Source organism: Callospermophilus lateralis, chromosome 4 (genome assembly GCF_048772815.1).
Source record: "Callospermophilus lateralis isolate mCalLat2 chromosome 4, mCalLat2.hap1, whole genome shotgun sequence".
In the NCBI taxonomy this organism is placed as follows: Eukaryota; Metazoa; Chordata; class Mammalia; order Rodentia; family Sciuridae; genus Callospermophilus; species Callospermophilus lateralis.
In genome coordinates this window covers 129,593,760-129,618,171 of record NC_135308.1, presented here as the reverse complement: position 1 = coordinate 129,618,171, position 24,412 = coordinate 129,593,760, and the positions used below count along the sequence as shown (strand labels likewise).

Here is a 24,412-nt window from a genome sequence, read left to right as displayed (position 1 = left end):
TCCACAGAAATCTTCCTGGGGTTTTGGTGGTAATTACAAATTACATTCACTTTGAATATCCAATCAGGGAAAATCAACATCTTTACTGAGTTGTGTTCTAATCCCTAAACCTGGTTTGACTCTCCTTTTATTCACATCTTTGGTTTCTTTCACCGGTGTTTCATAGTTTTTCAGCGGAAAACCCTAGTACATATTTGGTGATATTTATGCTTAAATATTTCACTTTTTAAAAAAGACAAACTACATTTTAACAAGTGAAAAATAATACCTATAAATATTATAATACATTCTCAACCAGTGAGTGTATCACTATCTTTATATATATATTTATTCAAGCAACAATGTTCAATAAACATGCAAATTCTCATTAAGAGAAATGCCCTGGTGTGGGGGGGCTGGGGTTGTGGCTCAGCGGTAGAGCGCTCGCCTAGCACAGGCGAGGCCCTGGGCTCGATCCCCAACACCACATAAAAATAAATAAATAAAGATATTGTGTCCAACTACAACTAAAAAATAAATATTAAAAAAAAAGAGTAATGCCAGATATAGACGCACCTAGACAATGCTTTTTTTGAGTCAACAACAATCATGTCAAGAGGAAGCAAGTGATATTTAAAATACTGTTGTTGCTTTGGGTTCATTATGCCCATAAATGATTTTTCACAGTGTATATTTTTGATCTAGAAAGACACAAGGACCATCTCACAAAAAGTCATTTCTATGAAATAAAAATATTATAGAAACAAACATTCTAAAACACAAATTTAGCTCAATAAATAATAGGGAAAATCCCCAAAAAACAAAGGACAAATGTTCTCTCTGATAAGTAGATAGATGCAATCCATAATGGAGTGGGGAGGTGGGAATAATGGAGGAACTTTGATTGGGCAAAGGGAAGCAAATGGTGGGGAGGGGGAATAGGTCCTAGAAAGATGGTGGAATGAGATGGCCATCATTACCCTAGGTACATGTATGACTGCATATATGGTGTGACGCTACCTCATATACAACCAGAGAAACGAAAAGTTGTGCTCTATTTGTGTACAATGAATCAAAATGCTTTCTGCTGTTATATATACCTGATTAAAATAAATTAATATTTTTAAAAAAACAGTAAAAATTAATAGGACAAAATCAATTTTCTTTGCCAAGAAATTACTAATTTCTTACAGAATGTTGGGTTTGCTGCTGTGGAGACGCTATCTGAACATTTCTTTGGTATGTACCAAAGAACTGAAAAGATTTAATAAACTATATTTAAATAGACTTTTAAAATTTTTTCTTAGATATTGATGGACCTTTTTTATTTTATTCACTTATTTATATGTGGTGCTGATAATCGAACCCAGTACCTCACACATGCTAGGCAAGCTCTCTACCACTGAGCCATAACCCCAGCCCTTAAATGGACTTTTAATAAACTAGTTTATTAAATACAGCATATATGCTGGGCATGGTGGTACACACCTGTACTCCCAGCAGCTCAGGAGACTAAGACAGGAGGATTGAGAGTTCAAAGCCAGCCTCAGCAATTTAGTGAGGTGCTAAGCAACTCATGAAATCCTGTCTCTAAATAAAATACAAAATAGGGCTGGGGATGTGGCCCAGTGGTAGAGTGTCTCTGAGTTCAACCCCACTACCAAAAAACAAAATAAAACAAATACAACATATAGCATTATACAGCATAATAACAAAGTAGAGCTTCTGTCAGTCATGCTGAAATCAACATCACTTACTTGATATTGCATCTCTTCATCTGTATCCTTCATAATATCCTTTATAATACATTGGTAAACAGGACTAAATTCCAAAGTGTGTGAAAATGTGTCAAGAAAAAAGAAAATGAAAAGAGGAGTATGCAACAAACACTGTGGATTCTCCTGGCCTAAATCTTAGGCTTAACAAAAGTTCTTTACCTGTTTCACTTTGGACTTCAGACTCATCCTTTCTTGATGCAAAGCTTCATTAATTGAGTCTTAGATTCCAATAGGTTTCTTTCTCTCTTTTTTTATTTATTTGAGGATGATAAGTTTATATGGGCCTCACTCCTTCAGAGGTCTCAGTCCATAGATGTCCATCTTCATTGTTCTGGGCCCCAAATGAGGCAGAATATCAAGATGGAAGGGTGTGGTGGAGGAAAGCAGCTCAGGACATGGCAGCAGAAAGCAAAGAAAGCTCTAATAGTTTTCTTGGCAATTGAAGATTAATCATGATAATAACCCCTACTTTGGTTTTTTTTTTCCCCTTCAATATGGAGCAGAACTTTATTTCCCAAATCTGTAACTAATACATTTTTCAAACAGTTCAAGTGTCTATTTTTTTTCACTCCATTTTTATGGAACAATGGTGTTTTTGACAATTTCATAAAGGTCAAGTGAGACCTAAAACTTCTTTCTCAGGCCAAGTTGCATATATCTTGAAATGCTCTTTTTGCAATCTCTGCTATCTCCAAAAGTGGATTTATGTGATCTCCTTCTGCTGGTTTCACAACCCAACCTGATTTCCAAAAGTGCTAATCCCTCAAAAGAGTGAAGTCAAATGTTTTACTTGAAGGATTCTAAAAGAGCATCTGTATCGATGTTTACTTCTTCTTCATTTAATACTTACACTATTAGTAGAAGCACCCAAAGTTGATAATCAATTCAGTAAGTTGATTATCTTACACTATTGCATTTTACAGAACTTTAATTCTTCTTGCAATTTGTTTGTTGATTACTGGAATGGATAGGAAATAGATGAGTTGGTAATCTTTTTGCCTTTTCCTCCTCTTTTTTTCATAGTGCCCGGGATGGAACCCAGGACCTCACTACCCAAACCATCCTCTTCTTTATCTGATCACTTCTTATTAGTAAATAAGAATTTATTTGAGGTACATCACACAATCATCTCTAATATCTGTTACATCTAACAAAAACTATACAATTTTGGTTATACATTCCTCTTTTCATTCTCCTGTTTGCTGACACATACCCATGCTTACTGTAACCCACTACTCATTTACCAATCAACTACAAAGGATACAGATGAAGGAAGAGAAGCACAGGTTAACATATAGGAAAAAAGGTGCAGATCTTTCATGCCCTCTCTTAGCACGTCAACCTCTAGGAACCTCCATATGGTCAGCTAACCAGAAGCTTTTAGTATTATTGTGCTTTAACTTTTTATATATGTTTATTGTTGTTGTTATTGTTATTATTATTTTGGTTATAGATGGACACAATACCTTTGTTTTATTTATTTATTTTTATAGGGTGCTGAGGATGGAACCCAGTCCCTCACAAGTGCCAGTCAAGCGCTTTACTACTGAGCCACAACCCCAGCCCCATATTTATTGTTATTTACCTGTATGACATTTCCTTATAATTTAAAAAATGCTAAAAAATTTTTAAAATAAAAAGGAAAACTGGGCAGGGAAGGTAGCTTAGTGGTAGAGAACCTGTCCAGCACATAGAAGGCTTTGGGTTCAATATTCAGTCCTGGGGGAAAAAAAAAAACTATGCATTTTTTTTCTTTATGTGGTGCTTTAGCATTCACCTCTTTTTTTAATAAACAAATTCCCTGTAATTCTGAAGGTAATTCCCCCTTTTTGGTGCAGTACAGAAACTACTGACTTACCATTAGAATAACTTCTAAAATCATCATTGGTTGTGAATCCATTTTTCCATAATTTTATCTATATGTACCTCTTTTTTCTGTTCAGAGGGGGACAAGTATTTGGCTCCAACCTTCTGAATTTCCTCAAAAAGCCTGTAAACAAAATATTCTTCAGTGAAAACATATAAGGCCTAGATATTTCTTTTGGAGAAATTTTAAAAACAAATTCTATTTCCTTAACAATTATAGTCTACTCAAATCATCTCTCATATTAGGTAAGTTTTTCAAAGAATTCTAATTGATGAAGGTATAGTTCTTAATTCCTTGGTTTTCTTGATGTCTACAAGGTCTATATGATATCCCTGTTTCATTCATGATAGTAATTAACATTTTAACAAATTTATCATTTATGTCTTCTCTTTTTCATTCCACCTAAAGGATTGATTGATCTTTTTTAAAAATTTTTTTCAGTTGCAGATGGACACAATACTTTTATTTTATTTATTTATTTTTTTATGTGGTGCTGAGGATCAAACCCAGTGCCTCACCTATGCAAGATGAGCACTCTACCACCGAGCCACAAACCCAGCCCCTGGATGATACTTTTAAGAAAACAATGCTGTTTCACTGATTTTTTTGCTTTTGATTTCACTGATTTTATTGTTTTTCTGCCTCCAATTTTGTTGATTTCTGCATTTTTCTATTTTTTATTTCCTTATTCCTGTTTGCTTTGGTCTTTTTTTTGGGGGGGTCTTCAGGTAGAAGATTTTAAACATTTTTGTCTTTTATAATGTATGCTTTTAATGCTTAAATTTCTTGTCAACACTGTTTTAGCTGTGTCCTGTAAATTTTGATATGTTTTGTCTTCATTGTCATTTAGTTTAATGTAATTTTTTGTTTCCCTTGATATTTCCTCACTTACGTATTGTTTACTTAGAAAAATATTGTTTAATATCCATGTGTTTTGAGATTTTCCTGTTATCTTTCTATTATTGAATTCACAGTAGTCAGAGAACATACTCCATATAATTTTAATTCTTTTAAATTTGGTGATATTTGTTTTAAGGCCTAGGATATCATATGTCTTGGTATAATCTATTTTGATATATGAAATTCTATGGGAATCTGAATGATATTTTATTGTTTTCAGGTATAGAGTGTTGTTGGTTGATAATGCTATTGAGTTCTGTATCTTTACTGATTTCCTATCTAGTTGTTCTAGCCTCTATTAAGAGAAAGGTGTTGAATTCTCCACAGATATTATTGTAGATTTGCCTATATTTTTATTCAATTCTGTTTTCTTCTTTACACATATTGCAAATATGTTTATTGGTGCACAAATATTTAGGACTGTCACATCTTTGTAGTGAATTAACTTTTTCCCCCTTTACAAAGTTTTTCTCTGTCTCTGGTTATTGTCTCAAGGTTTCTACCTTTCTGTATTTCCCCTTTCTTGTCCTTTAGTTAAAGAAAGCAATCTTTTTAGGGGCCATTCCTTCTCAGTCTGTGCCTATTGGAATTTTTGGGTCATGCACTTCTCTTGCAAATGATTCAAGATATATAAAACAAAAAGAAAGCAAACAAAAAATTACTACTGTGTCATTCCTTGAGTCCCAGATCCCCAATTGTTCTTCCTTCTCTATACTATTCAGAGATTGTCTTATAGATAATACCAGAGTTTTGAGTTTACTTAGTAGTATCAGTATGGAAAATTATGTTTAGTCTATCTTCCCAGAATTGGAAATCTCATTTCTGGTCTTTTTGAGATCACAGAATCTACCTACTGCAGAAAATAATAATAAAGGTATTTCAAACTATGTGATTAAGATCAAATACAGAAGAGATTATTCTTGCTTAAGGACTCTATGAAGGAAGAAAGATTGGAGCTCTCATCTTAATAAGTAAATGTTTTCACATAATTCCTACAATTCTCCAAATAGTATCTAATAAAAAACTCAGAAAGAATGAGCTTTTTAGTTTTTACTATATGCCTGATACTGTGTTTATTGGCTTAAATGCAGTTATATTCTCAACAATCAAATGCAGTAAATATTATTATTATTATCCCTATTTTTCTAATAAGGAAACTGATGCTTATAGACTCAAAATAAATAAGCTAGGTTTTGAATTTGAAAAACTTTTGTCTAAAACCAAATAATGAACTTTAATCACTCTACAATACTGATTTAGTCCTTTTGCAATCAATACACATGCTTTTAAAAGGACCTCTGGGCACCATCTGCCTAATGCAAACCAAAGCTAAACAGGTACAGATAAACAATAAGTGAACAAAAGTATTTGATAAAGAAGCAAAGATTTTACTTCTGACAATGTCAATTGCCTTCATGTTCCTCAGTTTCTCTGTGGGAGGATGATGTGTAGAAACAGGCACTGTTCTTTAATTGAGTGTGATGTAAGATGTGCCAGCATTATGAATCAACAAGACAATGAAATATTTCATGTGGCTTTAAAGCTCTTGAGCCTCAGGGGAAAACACATTCCTGGTCAATGAAGTGTTAGGAGGTTGTACATCAATTTCTACATTTTCAAGTTATATAAAAGCACTTTTCCTTTAACCATTAATGTTGTCCTTTTCATTAATCAAATGCATAGCAATTGTATCATCTTTGAATTCATTATTTTTCTTTTTAAACATATAGGTCTCTGGGAGTGTCATTCTAGACAAACACCTCTCACAATAATTTGAAAACTCAATCTGAGTCAGTCTTTTCTTGTTTGTATTCTACTTCTCTCACCAAATTTCCAAGTATATATTTAGCAAATATACTTGGTCTTTCATTCTGACCATTTGAATCTCATCATATGTAAAAACATTCTAGTTCAAAGATTGTCTCCTTAGAGTTGAAGACTGTGAATCAGCATAACTGTGCCAAAGCTAAATAGAAACACAATATAGGGATTTGGATCATGAGCCACCCCTCAGACATATGGCATCCCCTTTACTAGGCATCTATCAATCCTGTGTTGCCTCTCTTCATTGACATACTCATCAAAATGTGCTTTTGTTTACCAGAAGACCAAAAAGTATTTTGTTTCAAGTTTTTATATTTCTGTCACACAGAACTTCATAACTAGAAATTGTGGTTTTTATTAGTATGTTAAGTAATATTTTTAATGTTTCTATATGATCCTCATTTACAAATTACTAAATTCTTCATATATTTGAATTATATAAAATGAAGTCCTTCCAGAATTTATATATTCTTTAAATGTCTAATTAGCTTTTTAAAGAATTAACTAGGCATTAGACAACTACTGAATATTTAAGGACAGGTTTGTGAAATAAACAACATTTTAAGCTTTTTTTAAACAATTAGATAATTTTAGAAGAAATATCTGTAGCATACAGGTCAATGTACTTAACTATTAATAGTAATAGCTACCACTAATTAAGTACTTTATAAGATTTTGGTTGAGGATTTTAAAAAATAATTTCCTTTATTTTTTTACAACAAATATATGAATTAAGTACATTTTTTGCCCATTTTACAGATGAAATCCTTCCAAAGACAAACCCAGATGTGTTTAACCCCTAAGTCTGATCTCCCCTGGAATATCTATAAAAATAATTAGGAACTCCAGATTCTTATTTCCCCCTATATCATGACTGCTATGGTCATAGTTTTCTTTTTTGACTGAAAAGGTCTAGTGGGGATAACATTCATCTAGTAGAAAATTGTTATATGCCAAGCACAGTTCTAAGCTCTTTATAGTTTCATCCCATTTATCTTACACAAACCAAATGAAGTATTATCATTTTCCCCTTATGCAGGTGAAGAAACTAAGTCAGAAGAAAGTAAGTTACTTGACCAAGAGCACAGAGTAAGTAGAATAGACAAGATTCAATGAAAGAAAGTCAGACTTAAAAATTCATATCTTAAAGAACCACTATATGATGTAGCAGTTCCATTACTGGGTGTATATAATTCAAAGGAAATGATATCAGTATGTAAAAAAAATCTGTATTTCAATATTAATTATATATGTTTTTTACAATAGCCAAGATATGGAACCATCCTAAGTGTCCATTAACAAATTAATGAGTAAATAAAATGTAAGACATACAATGGAACACCATACAGCCTTTTAAAAAAGAAGAAACTATATCTTCTGTGACAACATGGACAAACCTGGAGTACATTACATGGAATAAAATAAACCAAGATGAGAAAGAAATGCCACCTGATCTTATTTATATATATTTATATACATGTGAAATCTAAAAAAATTGAACCCATGGGTGTAGCAAGTAGAATGGTGATTTCCAGGGGCTGGCGGAGGAGGAGTTGGGAAAATATTTGTCAAAGGATACAAAATTTCAGTTTGATAGAAGAAACAACTTCAAGAGATCTGTTGTAAGACAATAGCAATATTTTTTTGTTTTGGTTTTGGTACTGGGGATTGAACTTGGGCACTTTACCACAAAGCTATATCCCCAGCCTTTTTTTATTTTAGTATTTTGAGATAGGGTCTCACCAAATTGCTTAGGGATTTACAAAATTGCTGAGACCAGCCTTAAACTTGTGATCCTCCTGCCTCAGCATACTGAGTTGCTGGAATTATAAGCATGTGCTGCTACTGAGCCCAGCAGGAATAAAAGTGTATCCTTGAAAATTGCTGAGAAAGTAGATTTTAAGTGTTTTCATCACAAAAAGGTAAGTATGTGAGATAATACACATATGTTCATTGACCTGGCTTAGCCATTCCACAATGTACACATATTTCAAAACAACATATTGTATAGAGTAAATAAATATGTATATAGTGTATTAAAACATTTTAAGCTGGGTGTGGTGGTGCACACTTGTAATCTCAGCAGCTTAGTAGGATGAGGCATGAGGATTGTGAGTTCAAAGCCAGCCTTAGCAATTTAGCAAGGCTCTAAGCAATTCAGCAAGATTCTGTCTCTAAATAAAACATTAAAAAGTGCTGGGAATATAAATCAGTGGTTAAGTGCCTCTGGGTTCAATTCCCAGTACAAAAAAAAAAAAAAAGTTTTAAGACTCTTTAAAAATAATAACAATGTAACAATGATAAACAATCTATATTTTAACCTGTAAGCTATATAGTCTCTGGTTAATACTGATAATTTTTGTGGAGCCCTTCAGAAGATTAATGTGGCATGAACATATCTTTTACTTTTAAAATATTTTAATCCATTTCAGCTTTTTTCTGTGAAGTTTAAGCTTATGAATTGGCTGATATTAAACCATTTTTAATGACAAAATGGCAATTTTTTGATAATTTGGTGGAATATGCTTGTCTTATCTTACCTCTCCCTTGATTTCTTAAATGGCCCTGCTATTTTCTCTCACTGCCCAAATCTTTCACAACTTTATAGACACACAAAAGTATCATCACACAAGAAAAAGAAAATTTGGCCCCATCGTCATTCTAGGCAAGCACTCTGCCACTGCTACAACCCCAGGACCCCCATCTTCACTCTAATATGGGCCTATTGCTTTCTGATCTGCTACCTTTTGAACATTACTTGGTACATTTACTGTAGTATTTATACTGTAATAGCTAGAGCCATGGGGAAATCAGTCATGATTTTAGGGAGTTTGAGAATGGCTATGTTTTTTCCTGTTATTTACCTAGATTTGAAAGAAATAGACCCAAGGCAAAAATACAGTTGGATTTTTTTTTTTTTTTTTAAACTCGGGGGTACTTGACCACTGAGCCACATCCTCAGCCCTATTTTGTATTTTATTTAGAGGGTCTCACTGAGTTGCTTAGTGCCTCGCAGTTGATGAGGCTAGCTTTGAACTCTTGATCCTCCTGTCTCAGCCTCCCAAGCCATTGGGATTACAGGCATGTGCCACCATGCCTGGGCAGTTGGGAAATTTTTCAAAGGAAATTTCTTCTTTCAACAGTTTTCAATCAGCATGTATTAAGTACCCAAAAAGGTATTGGCACTCTATGAGACTCTGAAGTATAGAAGGTTGTAAAATGGAGGGGGGGGGGGAAATCACCTTGGCCTTAGAAGAACTCCAAGAATAATTTATAATTTTTACAAAAGCTGAACAATTAAGTTTTCTTTGAGATTTTCTGGTTTCTGACCATCAGCTCATAAGAGAATGATATAGAAAAATCTGACAGGGGATCTTTATTTTTCATCTATTGTTGACTAATTTTGCAAATTACCAATTAGGATTTTTAAAAAATTCTAATTGAGAGTTCACAAAATAATTTCAAAAGTAACAGCCATATGAATCAACTGATTATCAGTCTACAAAGTTGGCTGGCAAAAAGTCACCTCAATTTCTTGGATCACTCCGGTTGGTTAGTCTCACAAACCTGGATTCAGGGAACACTGAAGACACAAAGCATCCTTGAGTTCTTTCATGCTCTGGGGCCCACACTACACCAGTGGACTTTACACTGGGGGCTGAGACAGTAGGAGGGACCAAGCCTTTTTCTTTGACCCTGACTTGCTCCTCCAAGATGAAGTGATGTATATAGTTCATAACCTTTAGGTCTCATGTTATTTATTAAGGGTGGTTCTTTTTCACATTCCCATTATTTACTTATTCATTTGGCAAACATTTGCTCAGGGCCTGCTTTCTTGCCAGGTCCAATGCTACATTTTGAGAAAATGACAATGTACTCAATATGTTCATTAACCTTGAGGATCAAGGTCATGCAAAAAATGTAACAATTATAAAATAGGATAAAAGTAAAGTACAGAGGAAGAAGCACTTAGATCCTTTGGGAGTGCGCATAAAGAGCATCAAAGAAGGTTTACTAAGGGCAATATTTGAGCTGTTTCTTAAAGGATAAGTAGGTATTTTCAAAGCAGAAGAGGAAGAAAAGGGAAGCCACTATAGAAGAAGAAAATAAATTTGTACATGCTAGTCTGTTTGTATGTACCCAGACTTACCTAAAAAGCAGGTAAAGACAAGATTTTAAAATAGATTATGAAGAGGAGACTTGGAACTTATACTGAAGCAAACTAGAGAAAAATATTTTTGTAGTGTATCATTCAATTTATATTATGGAACATCATTCTCCTTTTAATGTGGAGAGTAACTTCATGGTTAATGGAGTTTTCCTGTCTAGAACAGAAAAGAGTTTTCCAGACTGGAAGATAAGGCAGAAATCTATGAGATTTTGAAAGTAGAAATTCCAGTGACTGGTTATTGATAGAACATGAGAATTGAGAGAGGGCAGCCTGATGATGACCTTTAGGTTTCCGACTGCCTTTAGGTTTCAGACTGGATTGTAGTAATAATACATATTTCATCAATTTTAAGAAGGAGCTTTTCACATTTTAACATCTCTGAAATAGAGATTCATCTTATATTTTATGGTCTATCTACCTAATTGGCAGTGTTTTATTCTTCTGCTGTGATAAATATATAGTGGTACAACCTCCACATGATGACACATTAGATTTAGTAAAATATGGGAAATAAGTTTTTAATATAAAACTGCTTATTTTAAAATAAGCAGTTTTTAAAGTGAGAGATCAAATTTAGATCAGAGGGAACAGATCATCACCTGTGAGAGATGAGAGAGATGGTGTTGTTTGGTGCTAGGGAGTAAACCTTACTCTACCACTGAGCTACACCCACAGCCCTGGAATGGTGTTTTAACCATTTTACATTACTTCATTAATTAAAACAAAACCCACATTCCAATTCTCTACTTGAGTTGATGACAAGACATGGAACACTTGATTATTGATTAGGCAGATGAAATTTTCTATTAATGTTTCTGGACATTATGGATAGAGCTCAGGTTGACATCTTGGTTTACAGAAGGATGAGGCAGTTTCTCACTGACTCATCTTCTTTTGAATTTGAAAAACTTCATTGTTAGATGTTAATTATTAATAAAAACTCTTAATATAAATGAATATCTCTAAATCTTCAATCTTGTAGTACTTTAGCAGTGCAAAATACTTCGATTTATTCCATTCTAAAAAGATAAATAAATGATCACAATCCTATCAGCAGACACCATGAGTCAATATGTGCTACTCCTATGGTGCCCTAACATCTCTGTACTTTATGCTTCTCCTTTTGTATTCATTACATACCTACCAGAGTCATCACTTAAAACTAAAATTTCATGTTATCACTATGCTCAAACCCACCCTCAGTATTTTCTATTACCTTTCGAATAAACTCCAAATTTATCTCAGTCTGTATGTTACTGTATAATCAGGGCTACTTACCTAACTGACCTGATCAGTTGCTGTACTAGGTAAAAATCCATGCTGTTTTAAATGCCCAACATGGCCACAGTGGTCAAAGATCTTTGTGTATAGATCTCAATATACTTTGCCTTGACTGATTAAACCAGGGAATGAGCCATCAGAACCAAAGACTAATATGTTTAGGTTTACATCTCAAAGTGTAGTCAAGCATTAGCATCTCCTACAAATCTGTTAGAAACAAAACTATCCCAAAACTATTGAATCAGAATCTGTGTGTGTTTGTATGTGTGTGGTGTTGGGGATCAAACCCAGAACCTGATACATGCTAAGCACATGCTCTACCACTGATCTATACCCCAGCACAGATTCTGGGTTTTTTTTTGTTTTTGTTTTCAGTACTGGTGATTGGCTCTAGGGTGTTCTACCCCGAACTAGATTCCTAGCCCCACATTTCCCACTTGTATTTAATTTTATTTTGAGACTAGGTTTCACTAAGTTGCTGAGGCTGGCCTTGAATTTGTGACCCTCCTAATGCAGACTCACTGGGATTATAGGCATGTGCCATCACACCCAGTCAGACTGTGTTTTTAACAAGGTCCCTAGATGACTTGTGTGCACACTAAAATTTGAGAAGTAATGATCTTAGTACTATTTTATAACTCGCAGAGTTACAAAATCAATTCAGCACATACATCACAACTACAAATTTTTTAAATGTATACAGTAGAATGGAATAAGATAGGATTAAGAATAGAACCTATCAGAAGATAAAACATAGATTGGTTAAGTATTATCTTAAAAAAGCACATGCTTGTATGCATAAGATCACATGTAAAATATATTTATTACTATGAATTGTGGTCAAAATTCTTGATAACTCTGATCCACAGAGCAGCCTGGAACTTGATGTGAGAACCTATTGAGGACCACAATATTATAACAATTGAACCAATCATATCTTATTTCTCCTGGATTTTTAATACAATATATGCTAGGGAGTATGAACTAGTAAGGAAAAGTAGAGTGACTGAACAGGAGCCAGTAAGCCATGAGAAAGCAAGATTACTGAATCTGCCATTGTAATTTACTGTAGATGTAGCTTATAAGTCCTTTCCTTTGCTGCCATGACTTCCTTTCTTCCTCACTTTCCTTATTTTTCAATAAATCTTCATCACCAGACAGACAGACCCTGCATATAGAGCTCACCTAACAACTGGAAACAGCCCAGAACACTGGCCATTGCCAGTATAAGGTTGTGAGAAACCAGCCTCTGATCCTTCTAGAAGTCCTTAACACTCACTTAAGTGAGTCACTGAACTTATCCACTAGGGGAATCTCAGGACTGGGAATATATACTTTACTATTACTACTGTCCTAAGTAGACTGTTTACATATCTACTTTACCATGCAGGACCTAATTATTGGACTAGAATTCATTTCTCAAATAACTGTGGGAACCAAGGAGGTAGGAAAAAGTATTTGAGGCAGCTGAGTGAAAAACAAAGGAGATAACACAGAGATTAGGAACCTACAAAACTGACAAGTGTTTTACCTTCAAAAATGATTCAAAATTATGTTTAAAAGACAAAACAAAATCAAATAAGAAAGCTAATGTGCTAGTGAGGAAAAATCTGAGAACCTGGTAGCCACCAATTTGAGTCCTGTGTTAGAGGCTATCTAGTGTTGCTTCTAGCTTTCTCTGATTCTGAGATTCCTCTATTGGATAAGTTTAGTATCTCACCTAAGTGAATGTTGATGACCAGCTATCATCAAAAAGTATCATGTACTATAGAAAACTTTATTTCCTGGGATTATCTTATATATTAACTGTGTTGAAATTATGAAACATTGAAAGTGACTCTGAAGATAAATATGAACATTTTCTTATTCAAATAAAAATGTTAGAGAATTATTATGAAACATTTCTTCCTAATTAAAAAAGTTTTTTTTGTAGTTGTAGATAGATAGCATGTCTTTATTTCATGTGTTTATTTTTATGTGGTGCTAAAGATCGAACCCAATGCCTTACACATGCTAGGCAAGTGCTCTGCCACTGAGCTACAGCCCCAGCCCTATTTCTTCCTAATTATATTTCAGTAGTTGAAACTAGTAGCCTGAGCTGCATCCCTTAGGTAGAGAAGTTAATATTCTAAGAGGAAATCTTTATTCAGTTTACTTATTCATTTAACATCATTTAGTAAGTGTCTTCCAATTGATTTGAATATTAATTATGAAATACACTAACTTATAGGATTAAGGTCTTTTTTATCAATGGCTCATATCAAATGAATAGCTAAGAGTTCAGAGAATTAAACCAATGGGGTTATTCTGAAGAAATTGTTTTTCCAAACTATTAAATTTTTTTGGTTTTGTCCTTTCACACATAGAATATGTAATATCACATGTATTCATTTCTTTGTTCCCACCACTAAAATTTGAAAGAAAAAAATAAGAGACTAAAACATCTGAAAAATCAGCAATTTAGGCATTAGAAATATCCTTACCTCAACATATGTACTCTTAATAAATAACAGATTTAGAGGTTATATAGTGCCTTGGGGGTGTTTTAAAGGGAAAAGAAAAAATATCAGAGGATAAAATAAATTTCATTCATAATGCTTGGTAGTATTTCAGTATAAATCCAATTGTTAACAATCCATTAAACTCAATATTTTTGTAGCAATATGACATTTTGAAACTATCTGCATTTATCACCTTTTTAAAAGCTGATGCATATGTTAGACTAACTAAAGTGTTTCATTTGTTCGGCAGACATTGCAACACATCACAAATATGAAACCACACAGGGTGCACTAATTACCTAACATTCATTCAACAGATATTTTTAAACATCTGTTTTACTTAAGGCATTGTGGAGAATGAAAATGAAAGCCTTTGCACTTCTCAAAGCAATTTTTTTTTAGACAGGAAATCTTGAGTATTGATAGATTATACAAGTAGAGATCAGATTTTTGTGTTTGAGAAAAAAAGAAATAATCTCTAAGCTAAGGCCAAATTTTGGCTAATTAAGGATTGATAAGTTTGTGTACTACTAGGAAACTTGACTCTTTTAACTTCTTCCTATTCTTATTTGGCAATTTCATTATTTACCAGTACATCCATTGAAAAATGCACAATTTCAGAGCAAAAAGTAAAATTTTTATCACTTGCAAAAGGTTTCCTTTTGGAAAATGTTGCTGCTGAATATAGCCTATAATTCTTGAGGAGATAAATTTCAGACAATCCCTTGTTGTTTAAAAGTGTAAGGAAGATGTTACTTTAGCAAAAAAAAAAAAAAGAAGAAGAAGAATGAAAAGAGTAATTAGCAGCCATACTGTCAAGGTTTCTCATCTCCCTTAGTTTCCAAACAACCTTATGATAAATACCCATTACCAGAAAGAAATAAAAATGGTGTCATTCAAGCTAAAATCAAACCAAAACTTTAAGGAAGTGTATAGATCTCAAAATTGATCTGTTTTCCCGGAAGAGAGGAGATTCTAGTCAATTCAATAAGAAAGTCCTTCTGGGGCTGGGGGTGTGGCTCAAGTGGTAGCGCGCTCGCCTGGCATGCGTGCGGCCCGGGTTCGATTCTCAGCACCAGGTACAAACAAAGATGTTGTGTCCGCAGCACCAGGTACAAACAAAGATGTTGTGTCCGCCGATAACTAAAAAATAAATATTAAAAAAAAAAATTCTCTCTCTCTCTCTCCCCTCTCTCTCTCTAAAAAAAAAAAAAAAAAAAAAAAAAAAAGAAAGTCCTTCTGCTTTAACCCTTACCAAAAAAGTAACCAGATGTTAGCCAGTTAGATTTTTCCCCTCATCTTGTTCTGTTTCCTTGTTTTCACAAGGAAGACCTCTGCTCTGCTGTTGCTCAGTTTCTGTCAGCTCCATTCTATTTTGTATAATGAAAGGTGCCCTGGTTTCATAAATTGCAAATAAAAACTGATTAATCATAACAAAATTGGTGTAATATTTTTACAGTTGCATAGAACAAGCCTGGCACACAGTAGGATGTACTCAATTGTAACCTTTGTGTGTGCTTGGAGCCAGGGGAGATTGAACCCAGGGACACTTTACCACTGATCCATATCCCCAGTCCTTTTTACTTTTTATTTTGAGACAGGGTCTCACTAAATTGCAGAGGCTGGTCTCAAACTTGGAATATTCCAGCCTCAGCCTTGAGTCACTGGGATTTCAAGTGAGAGTTATCACATCAGGCTCCAAAATGTACCTTGAGTGAAGGATTGTGATCCTTTTCTTCATGTAGTTTATAAAATATTAACTTTAAAATTAGGAGCAATTTATGTTAGAAGACAAAGAACTCTTTTGAGTGGCCTTTGAAAACTTTAGTCACCGGTACTCTGAAGTTATAGTAGAATGGCCACTAATAAAATTGCCCTGGGAAAATTAAATTTTTTAATGTTAAAAAATTGATTTTGCAGATCCTTTGGTTCATAAGCGTGATGATTGGGTATTCACGCTATTGTATGATATGTGCTTCCCCCTAAACCTTGTTACAACATCTGCACATGAACTTTGAGAAAAAAAAATTGATTTTGCAGATATGCAAATTCACTTGAAAGAGATCTGATCAAATAAACATAATCATAACCAGACTAAAATCATGAGCATATACAAAGAAAGAATGTGTTCCTCAGTAGCAGGGTTAGTCAGCCTTCTTAGCAGACAGGGTCCCACTGTAAAGGTCCTGGGAAGAACCATTCTGTTCTGTTCACTTTGGCAGGACTTTCCTTATTTGTGAAGACATGTGTTGTGCTCTCTTAGCTGAGGCCAGTAAATACTAGATGCCTCTAATTAACCCTCCCTTATTCATTTTCCATACTTACCAAGTAAACTGCCAGTTACGCTTTCATTCCTGTGTAGGTCTGCCTTCTTGGAAAATACAACACTGATCATGATGACTTTAACAATCTTGTATTCCTGACCACATATTTTTTTTCATTGTCAATCAATAAATTATCTGGGTCTCACCCATCAGGCAAATGGGCTTTGTTAATGTGACTGTGCCCTTGAGACATTAATATGCTCTTCAGATGTGATAAAAATCAGCATTCTAATCAATTTTGCAAGACTGAGGATCGAACACACTCTATGTACAAATATCAAGAAATATTTTCTCAACCCAAACTGTCACCGTGACTCTAGCAAAGACCTGGGACACAGTGAGCTTCTTCTGAGGCAAACTCAGGAGTCATCTTGATTGCATGCCATTTGACAAAATATTTATTCATAGAGCACCTATGGATGCTGCACATTGATGCAAAGAGCGACCAAAAAAGACTCCCTATGCAGCCCAAATTATGTGGTTGATTTAATCCAGTGATTCTTAGTCTTTTAATGATTATGAAGCCCTAAAATTTGAAATCTGAACAAATGGTCACAAAAAATGCACAAAAATTAAACTGTTTGCATTCAGGGTATTTTATTGCATTGAAAATTAACTCCTTTGGTATATAAACTATGAATGGGCTCCAGAATCAGAGAGATGTGTGCTGAAAGACTTGGCATTATGTACTAGTTGGACAAGTAACACTGGACAAGTTACTTTATCTGTTGTGCCTTCTTTTTCTGATAGGTAAAGAAAAGTAATATTAATGCTCCTTTCATGGGATTGAAATTAGACTAAATTAAACACTATATAAAATGGCTAACATAGTGCTCAGCTTATAGTAAGAAGCAAATCTCTGCTATAATTATTAAGCAAAATATTTAGCAATTTCAATTAAATCCAAGTTCATTAGTAAAATAAATTCAATTTTTAATTTTTCTCAATGGTAAAACGGCAGTGGAAGACTTTACTTTTGATTTGAATAAGAAGTTAGGTTATGTTATCTATGTTATGCAATTTATTTCTTCTCTTTTTTTCTAGTTGTAGGAAACAACAAGAAACTTTGATTAATATAAGTCAATACTGAAAGATGAAACTGAATTCATGTTATATCACCATTATCGTACATCAACAGAATCATCTTTGGTGAAGTATATATCTTTGAAGCATTTTTGTAGGCCAAAAAGGGTGATGAATTCATGTTTAATTTTAAATTCATCTAAGCAGAAGTAACATGCAAAAGTATCCAGTGGTGACGTTTAGGTATTGAACATTTTTGCTTGCAGAGAAACCAGCAAGCTTTTCAATGTGCTTCAGACCATACAAAGTCTTTCCTCCTCCACATTCCACCTCCACTTTTTGCAATTGTGATTAAAATAGTTGGAGTATGGCAGGTGCAGTGGCGCACACCTGTAATCCCAGCGACTCAGGAGGCTGAGACAGGAGAATTGCAAGTTCAAAGCCAGCCTCAGCAAGGGCAAGGCACTAAGTGACTCAGTGAAACCCTGTCTCTAAATAAAATACAAAATAGGGCTGGAGATGTGACTCAGTGGTTGAGCGCTCCTGAGTTCAATTCCCGGTACCAAAGAAAAAGCTGGTATAGCTTCTTTTAGCAGCATCCATAATACTCTGTGTAGAATCAAAAGATTTATCTTAGTCTCGTGATAAAAAAAAAAAAAAAAAAAAAAAAATCTACAGGCTGGGGATATAGCTCAGTTGGCAGGGTGCTGGCCTTGTATGCACAAGGTCCTGGGTTCAATCTCCAGCACCAATAAATTTTTAAAAAATATTTTTAAAAATCTACAATGTACTAAAACCATTAATGATTTCTCCTAAGTTGTTCTGAGAAGATCTCCCCCACACCAACTTACCCCTGAATTTCAACCAGAAACTTCAAGATTTGTTCCTTGGGAAAGTCAGAGGACAATGGGTACTAGAGAAAAGCTTTCTATTCTGATCTTATTTTTAGACAAAATTTCTTGAGGACACTAAGGTCAGGATCCAGCTCCGATAAAGCTGATGACTTTCACAACATCAAACTCCTTTCAAACTTGCTGGCGCAGCCCTGTTGATGGAAGGAGCAGTGAGTCACAGCCATGTGTGGAGCGTCTGCAGCAAAGCAGCCAGACCAGGTGTGTTTCTGAGCTTCGGTGCTCTATTGTGTAGACACACTGACTGTATGAAGTTTTCTTTGACAAAGATGCTTTTTCACCATTTTGAAAATGATGGGGGTTTGTCAAGTTTCCCAGAGGGGCTTCAATGGCAATGGCAATGGCACTGTTATACAAATAAAGAGTAATAATGAAGAGCTAAAATGAGAGGCATCAGCAGTTTTGCCCAGCTGTTTGCCTGTGAAAGTAAAAAGGTTTAAGAGCCAGTTGAGATCTGTTTCCAGATATTAGAAGAAAGATCAGTGAGATTAGAAGAAAGATCAGTGTTTCTAAAGGGGACGGTGGTTTTAAATTGGCCTGGCTTCAGTTTTCTTTTGCTCCAAGCCACAAAACATTTCAAATATTTCCAGGGTACACGGCTTCAATGAGTTCATCCCACTTATGTGGGGTTTTTGCTTGTCAAAAAAATAGGGAGGTTTTAAGGTTACCCCACGACAAGCTGGGACAAGTCCAATTTTGTTAAAGTTGCAGCCTTTTAAAATCAATCTGTTCTTATAAAAATATTTATAAAAATCTAGGCATTTTACCTTAAAAATTACTTAAATTCTGGTATATTTCTAATGTACAAAAGTACAGAGTATAAAAGTATTTCAAGTATTCCCACTCAGATTTAAGATTTTTATTAGATCACTCTCTTTTTAAATAAAACATTATAAAACCACAATGTCTCAGCTTCTATACTTTTTTCTCTTCATTTTTTCGTAAGAAGTATCTAATAAAGGGGTTGGGGCTGGGACTCAGTGGTAGAGCGCTTCCCTGGCATGTGTGAAGCAGTGGGTTTGATCCTCAGCACCATGTAAGAATAAATAAAGATAACTGTGTGTTTGTCTACAATTAAATAAATATTTTTAAAAAGCATCTAATAAACTGAATTTGATGTACTTGTATTTTTACTACAAATGTATCTATCAACTATAAATGTATCATTCTTTGTACATTTTAGAAGTTTATATGAATGGTATCATGCTTTTGATGCCCTTTTGAAACTGTTTTTTAAAGATGCTTCTGAGATGCTATAAAATGGTCCATTATATTAGAAACTTATAGATCCACTTGACCACTGGTTAGTCTTTCCACTTTATCAGTCTTACCATTAGTTGCAATGCACATTTACATCCATGTGTCCTTGTGGCTCATCTTTTCACTGTTTATCATGAGTGACTTTTTTAGTGTTAGTCAAATTATTCAGTCTTTTGTGCTTCGGTGCCTTAAGACATTTCCCCTCATTCTGTTATCTTAAGGAATTCTTATTTTCTTCTTTTGGCCATCTAATTACAAGACAGAAGATACTCTTTCAGCTTTGTTGAAATAAGCTTTTTATTGGCAACAGTCTTTCTATATAAAAGAATGCTGTGGCTTTTGTGTCTCAGTATGTTCAGTGGTTATGTAAAAAGCAAAGTCAGAGGATAAGTTTCATTTAGTATACCCAATAATATGGTGAGGTGAATATTATGACAGAAAATTTAAGTAATTAATGTCACATCATTATAGTGAGCATGAAAGAGTATAATTTAAATTCCTGTTCTTGACCACACCTTACCTACCTCTGTAGTACTTTCTTCCTTAATATTTATCAATTTTCATATTTAGCAACTTAAACTAGGTTTGATATAAGCAAAAGCAGAAGCCCATTATTATAATGACAGAATATATTAAACTCCTAACAATAGACAGATAATAATATGAAAGTCATATACTACTTAACCATATTAGTATTTCTTTAAGTCATAATTTGACATACTAAGTAATTTTCTTTGTATTCAGATAAATTTTATTTTTATTTATTTTTTCTTTTTTATTCCTTCTTTTTAGTTACATATGACAGCAGAATCCATTTTGATATAATTATACAAGCATGGAATCTATCTTATTCTAGTTAGAATCCCATTCTTATGACTGTACATGGTGGTGGGATTCACTGTGTTTTTTTAAATATTTGGGAAAACTAATACATTTTAAATAAGAAAAAATCATCATGAAAAAAATAAACTGTTTTTCTCACTTCCTAAATCTATCCAGAGAACTCAGATTAGTTGAATACCTCACATTTATTAGCTGGCAGGTTGAATACCTAATATTTATGGGGAATTACTGGTGTTGGAGATACACTTGTGAAGAGAATAGGCAAGATATCTGTTTCAGCATGTTTACATTCTAGGGTGGGAGAGATTGTCAATAAACATATATGGAAGGGCTGGGGATGTATGTGGCTGAGTGTTAGACTGCTTGCCATGTACAAGGCCCTGGGCTTGATCCCCTGTGCAGAGCAAAAATAAAAACAAAAAGACTACCTATGGCTAATTTCCAACAATGATAAGTGTTGTAAACACTATAAAACAAGGGACTACAATAGTGATTGAGGTTTAGGATGAAGAATTTGAAATTTTTATATTGATCAGGGAAGGCATTTGGGAGGAGGTGATAGTTAAGCAGAGACTAGTTAAAAGGCTGAACTTAATAAGAAAGGGAACAAGTCAAAATTAATTGTAAAGGTGGAAATTCTATCATCTAGGATCTGTATAAATTAATTTTTCATTACTTAAATGAAATACCTCAGGTAGGGTAACTTTATAAAGAAAAGAGGTTTAGTTAGCTCACAATTCTGGAGATTCAAGGGTATGGCATTGACATCAGTTTGGCTCTGGTGAGGACTTCATGGCAAATGGCAGGAGCATGAGCAAGAGAGAGCAATCACATCACCAAACAGGAAGCCAGAGAGGCTAAAATTGCATAGTCATGCTCCCAGTGTCTTAAGGACCTCCCACTAGACTCCACCTCTTAAAGGTTCCATCATCTTACACATTCATCCTGGGGACCAAGCCTCCAATGTATGACTCTCTGGAAACAAACCAAATCCAAACACTTCTGTCCCTTGCCCCTAAAGTTTATATTCATCTCACAAAGTAAAATGCATTAAAATTTTATCCTCAACAGTCCAAGATTCAACTGTTCCAAATTACTAAAAAATCTAAGTCCAAATGTCCTCTGAAACTCAAGGCAAACTCTTACAACTGTTAAATCTTGTAAAATAAAACAAACAAAAGCAAACAAAAAAACAAGTTATATGCTTCCAAGACAATGGTGAATTAGGGATACAATAAACATTCCTATTCCAAAAGGGAGATGGAGAAAGGTAACTCAGCCCAAAAGAAGATCAGAACCCAGTAGGACAGACATAAAATCCTAGAGGTCCAGATCCAGCACCCTTGGTGCAACTCTGTGAGGGGTAGAACCCCAAAGCCTTGGGCAGCCTCCTGCCCCTATGGCTTTGCTGTTTGCCACCTACCTGGTTGCTCTCTCAGCCTGCACACTGATGCTAGAAGCTTTATAAAATTGGCATGGCACACATATGTCATTCTACCTTCTGGGACCCTCCCTGTAACTGTACTCCCACAGCTCCACAAGGCATGGCTTTATTAGGTGCTCTCTGTGGGGATCCAACTCAGGAGAAAACTTCTCCTGACTGCCTTTGCTTTCCTTTGAAATCTCAGTAGAAGCTTCCAGAACTCCATAACTCTTGCATTCTGTACAACTGTAGAACAAGCACCACATGGGGAAAAAAATATGGGGCTGCTGGCATGAGCTACACATAGGACTATTCAGATCAGAGCTGCAGGCGTGGAAGGGTTTAGGGATGAATACAGGGAAACAAATCCCAAAGCAGTCCTGGGTCTGAGTATATTTTGAGAAGATCATTCTGGTTGTTATGAGGAATAAATATATTTTGAAATTGCTGCTGATAGGATGATGGACTGGATTATGGGGTAAGGGAAAGAAATGAATCATGGAAGGCTTTTAGGATTTTGCTCAAAAAAACTGGATGGGTGATGAGACCTTTTATCATGATGGGGGAGAGATCAGAGAAGAATGGATTGGGCCAGAAGGAGAAGTGGCTAGAGAGTTTTGTTTGGCTATAGTCATTTTAAGAGAATTTTTAGACATTCACATGGAGATGTCAAATGGTCATATGGGATATGGGACTCTGGAATTCAGAGAAGAAAGGTTACTTTGAGTTTTGGCAGTGATTTGTAAAACTACAGGATTCCATGGAATCATCTAGGGAGAGAATGTTGCCTGAGGAGAAAAAAAGAGGGCTAATGACTGTGTCCTGGGAAGACCTTAGTTTTTATAGGTTAAGCAGCAGAGGAATGGGTAAAAGAGACTGAGAAGAGTATCCATTGAGGTTGGAGGGGAAAGAAAACTTTTCTGGTGGATTAAAACAAAATTATAAGAAGGAAGATTTAAAGGATGAGGGAAACATTATTTGTGCCAAATAATGCAAAAAAAAAAAAAAACAAAAAAACTAAGTAGGATTTTTTTTTTTAAAAGATATAAGCACTGGGTTTGTCAACATAAGGTTTACTGATAATTTTAACGAGCATAGTGAGTAATAAGTGGAGTGGTGAGGAGGACCAAAGACCATTTGGAAATGATTAGAGAAAGAATGGTGAAAGTAGAAGCAGCAACAGTGACTAAAGATAATTCTTCCAAGAATTTTGAACTGAGAAATAGAACATTGACTAGATTGGATTCTAGAGACAAAGGAAGTTTATTTAAGATGGTGTGGTAGACAGACAATGATCCCCCAAAGACTTCCAGGCACTAATCCATGGAATTTGTGAATATATTTAGTTACATGGCATAGGGGAATTGAGATTGATAATCAACTGACCTTAAAATAGTGAGATTATCAGGGAACATCCAGGTGGTCCCAAGGATCCTTAAAAGTGGAAAAAAAGGCAAAAGAGAGACTCATAGGGTGATGTGAATATGGTGCACAAAGAGGACCACCAGTTTGCTTTGAAGATGAACAAAGAGGACCACCAGCCAAGGAATGTGTGTGGTCTCTAAAGGTGGGAAAGGAAAAAAAAATCATCTAAAGGATTTTCCATAAGAACTTCTATCTTCTAAAAGGAAATGTGACCCTATGGGCCTCTTGATTTTAGCCCAGTGAATCTGGTGTAGAACTTCTTAAAAAAAAAAAAAAAAAAATATATATATATATATATATATATATATATATATATATATTGTCAATGGACCTTCATTTTATTTATTTACATGTGGTGCTGAGAAATGAACCCAGTGCCTCACACATGCTAGGTAAGCGCTCTGCCACTGAACCACCACCCCAGCCCCTGGTGTACAGCTTCTATCCTATGAAACTTTGAGAAAGAAAAGTTTAGAAATGACTTGTGGAAATGTAAGAGTAAATAGGAAACCAATCAGAGGGAATTAATAGAGCTCATTTCTGTGCTGAAGAAAATGATTTAATAGAGAAGAAATTGATTGTACATGACAGATAGTTATAATTGTAGGATCAAAACCCTTGAAAGGAGAGACACAGGCAAAGAAGTTCATCTTAAAAGTAAGAAGGCAGAGCAGGTGGAGGTATATGGGCAGAGTTGTCTTAGAAAGATGAGGAGCTCTATTCTGAGTAGTTACTACTTTAGTCAGTGAAGTATGAAGGCAAGTTCATCAACTCAAGCTAGTCATTTTAAAGGGCAGGCAGGGAGGCCCACTAGGATTTGCCAGACAGTGTGGACTACCCAGTCAACTATCTTGCATTTAAAATGGGATTAGGAAGCATCACATTGTTTTAAACCTAACCTT

The 24,412-nt window shown here is 34.7% G+C and overlaps 1 non-coding gene and 1 pseudogene across 1 annotated transcript; one reads left to right on the top strand and one right to left on the bottom strand.

Annotated features, from left to right (window-relative positions):
* Positions 1 to 2,203: 2,203 nt before the first annotated feature.
* Positions 2,204 to 16,696, bottom strand: LOC143398532 (A-kinase anchor protein 7 pseudogene; annotated as a pseudogene).
* On the top strand, positions 16,222 to 16,323 carry LOC143398752 (small nucleolar RNA U13). The gene has a single exon (XR_013091345.1). It is a non-coding gene; the product is annotated as a small nucleolar RNA U13 (small nucleolar RNA).
* Positions 16,697 to 24,412: the final 7,716 nt, after the last annotated feature.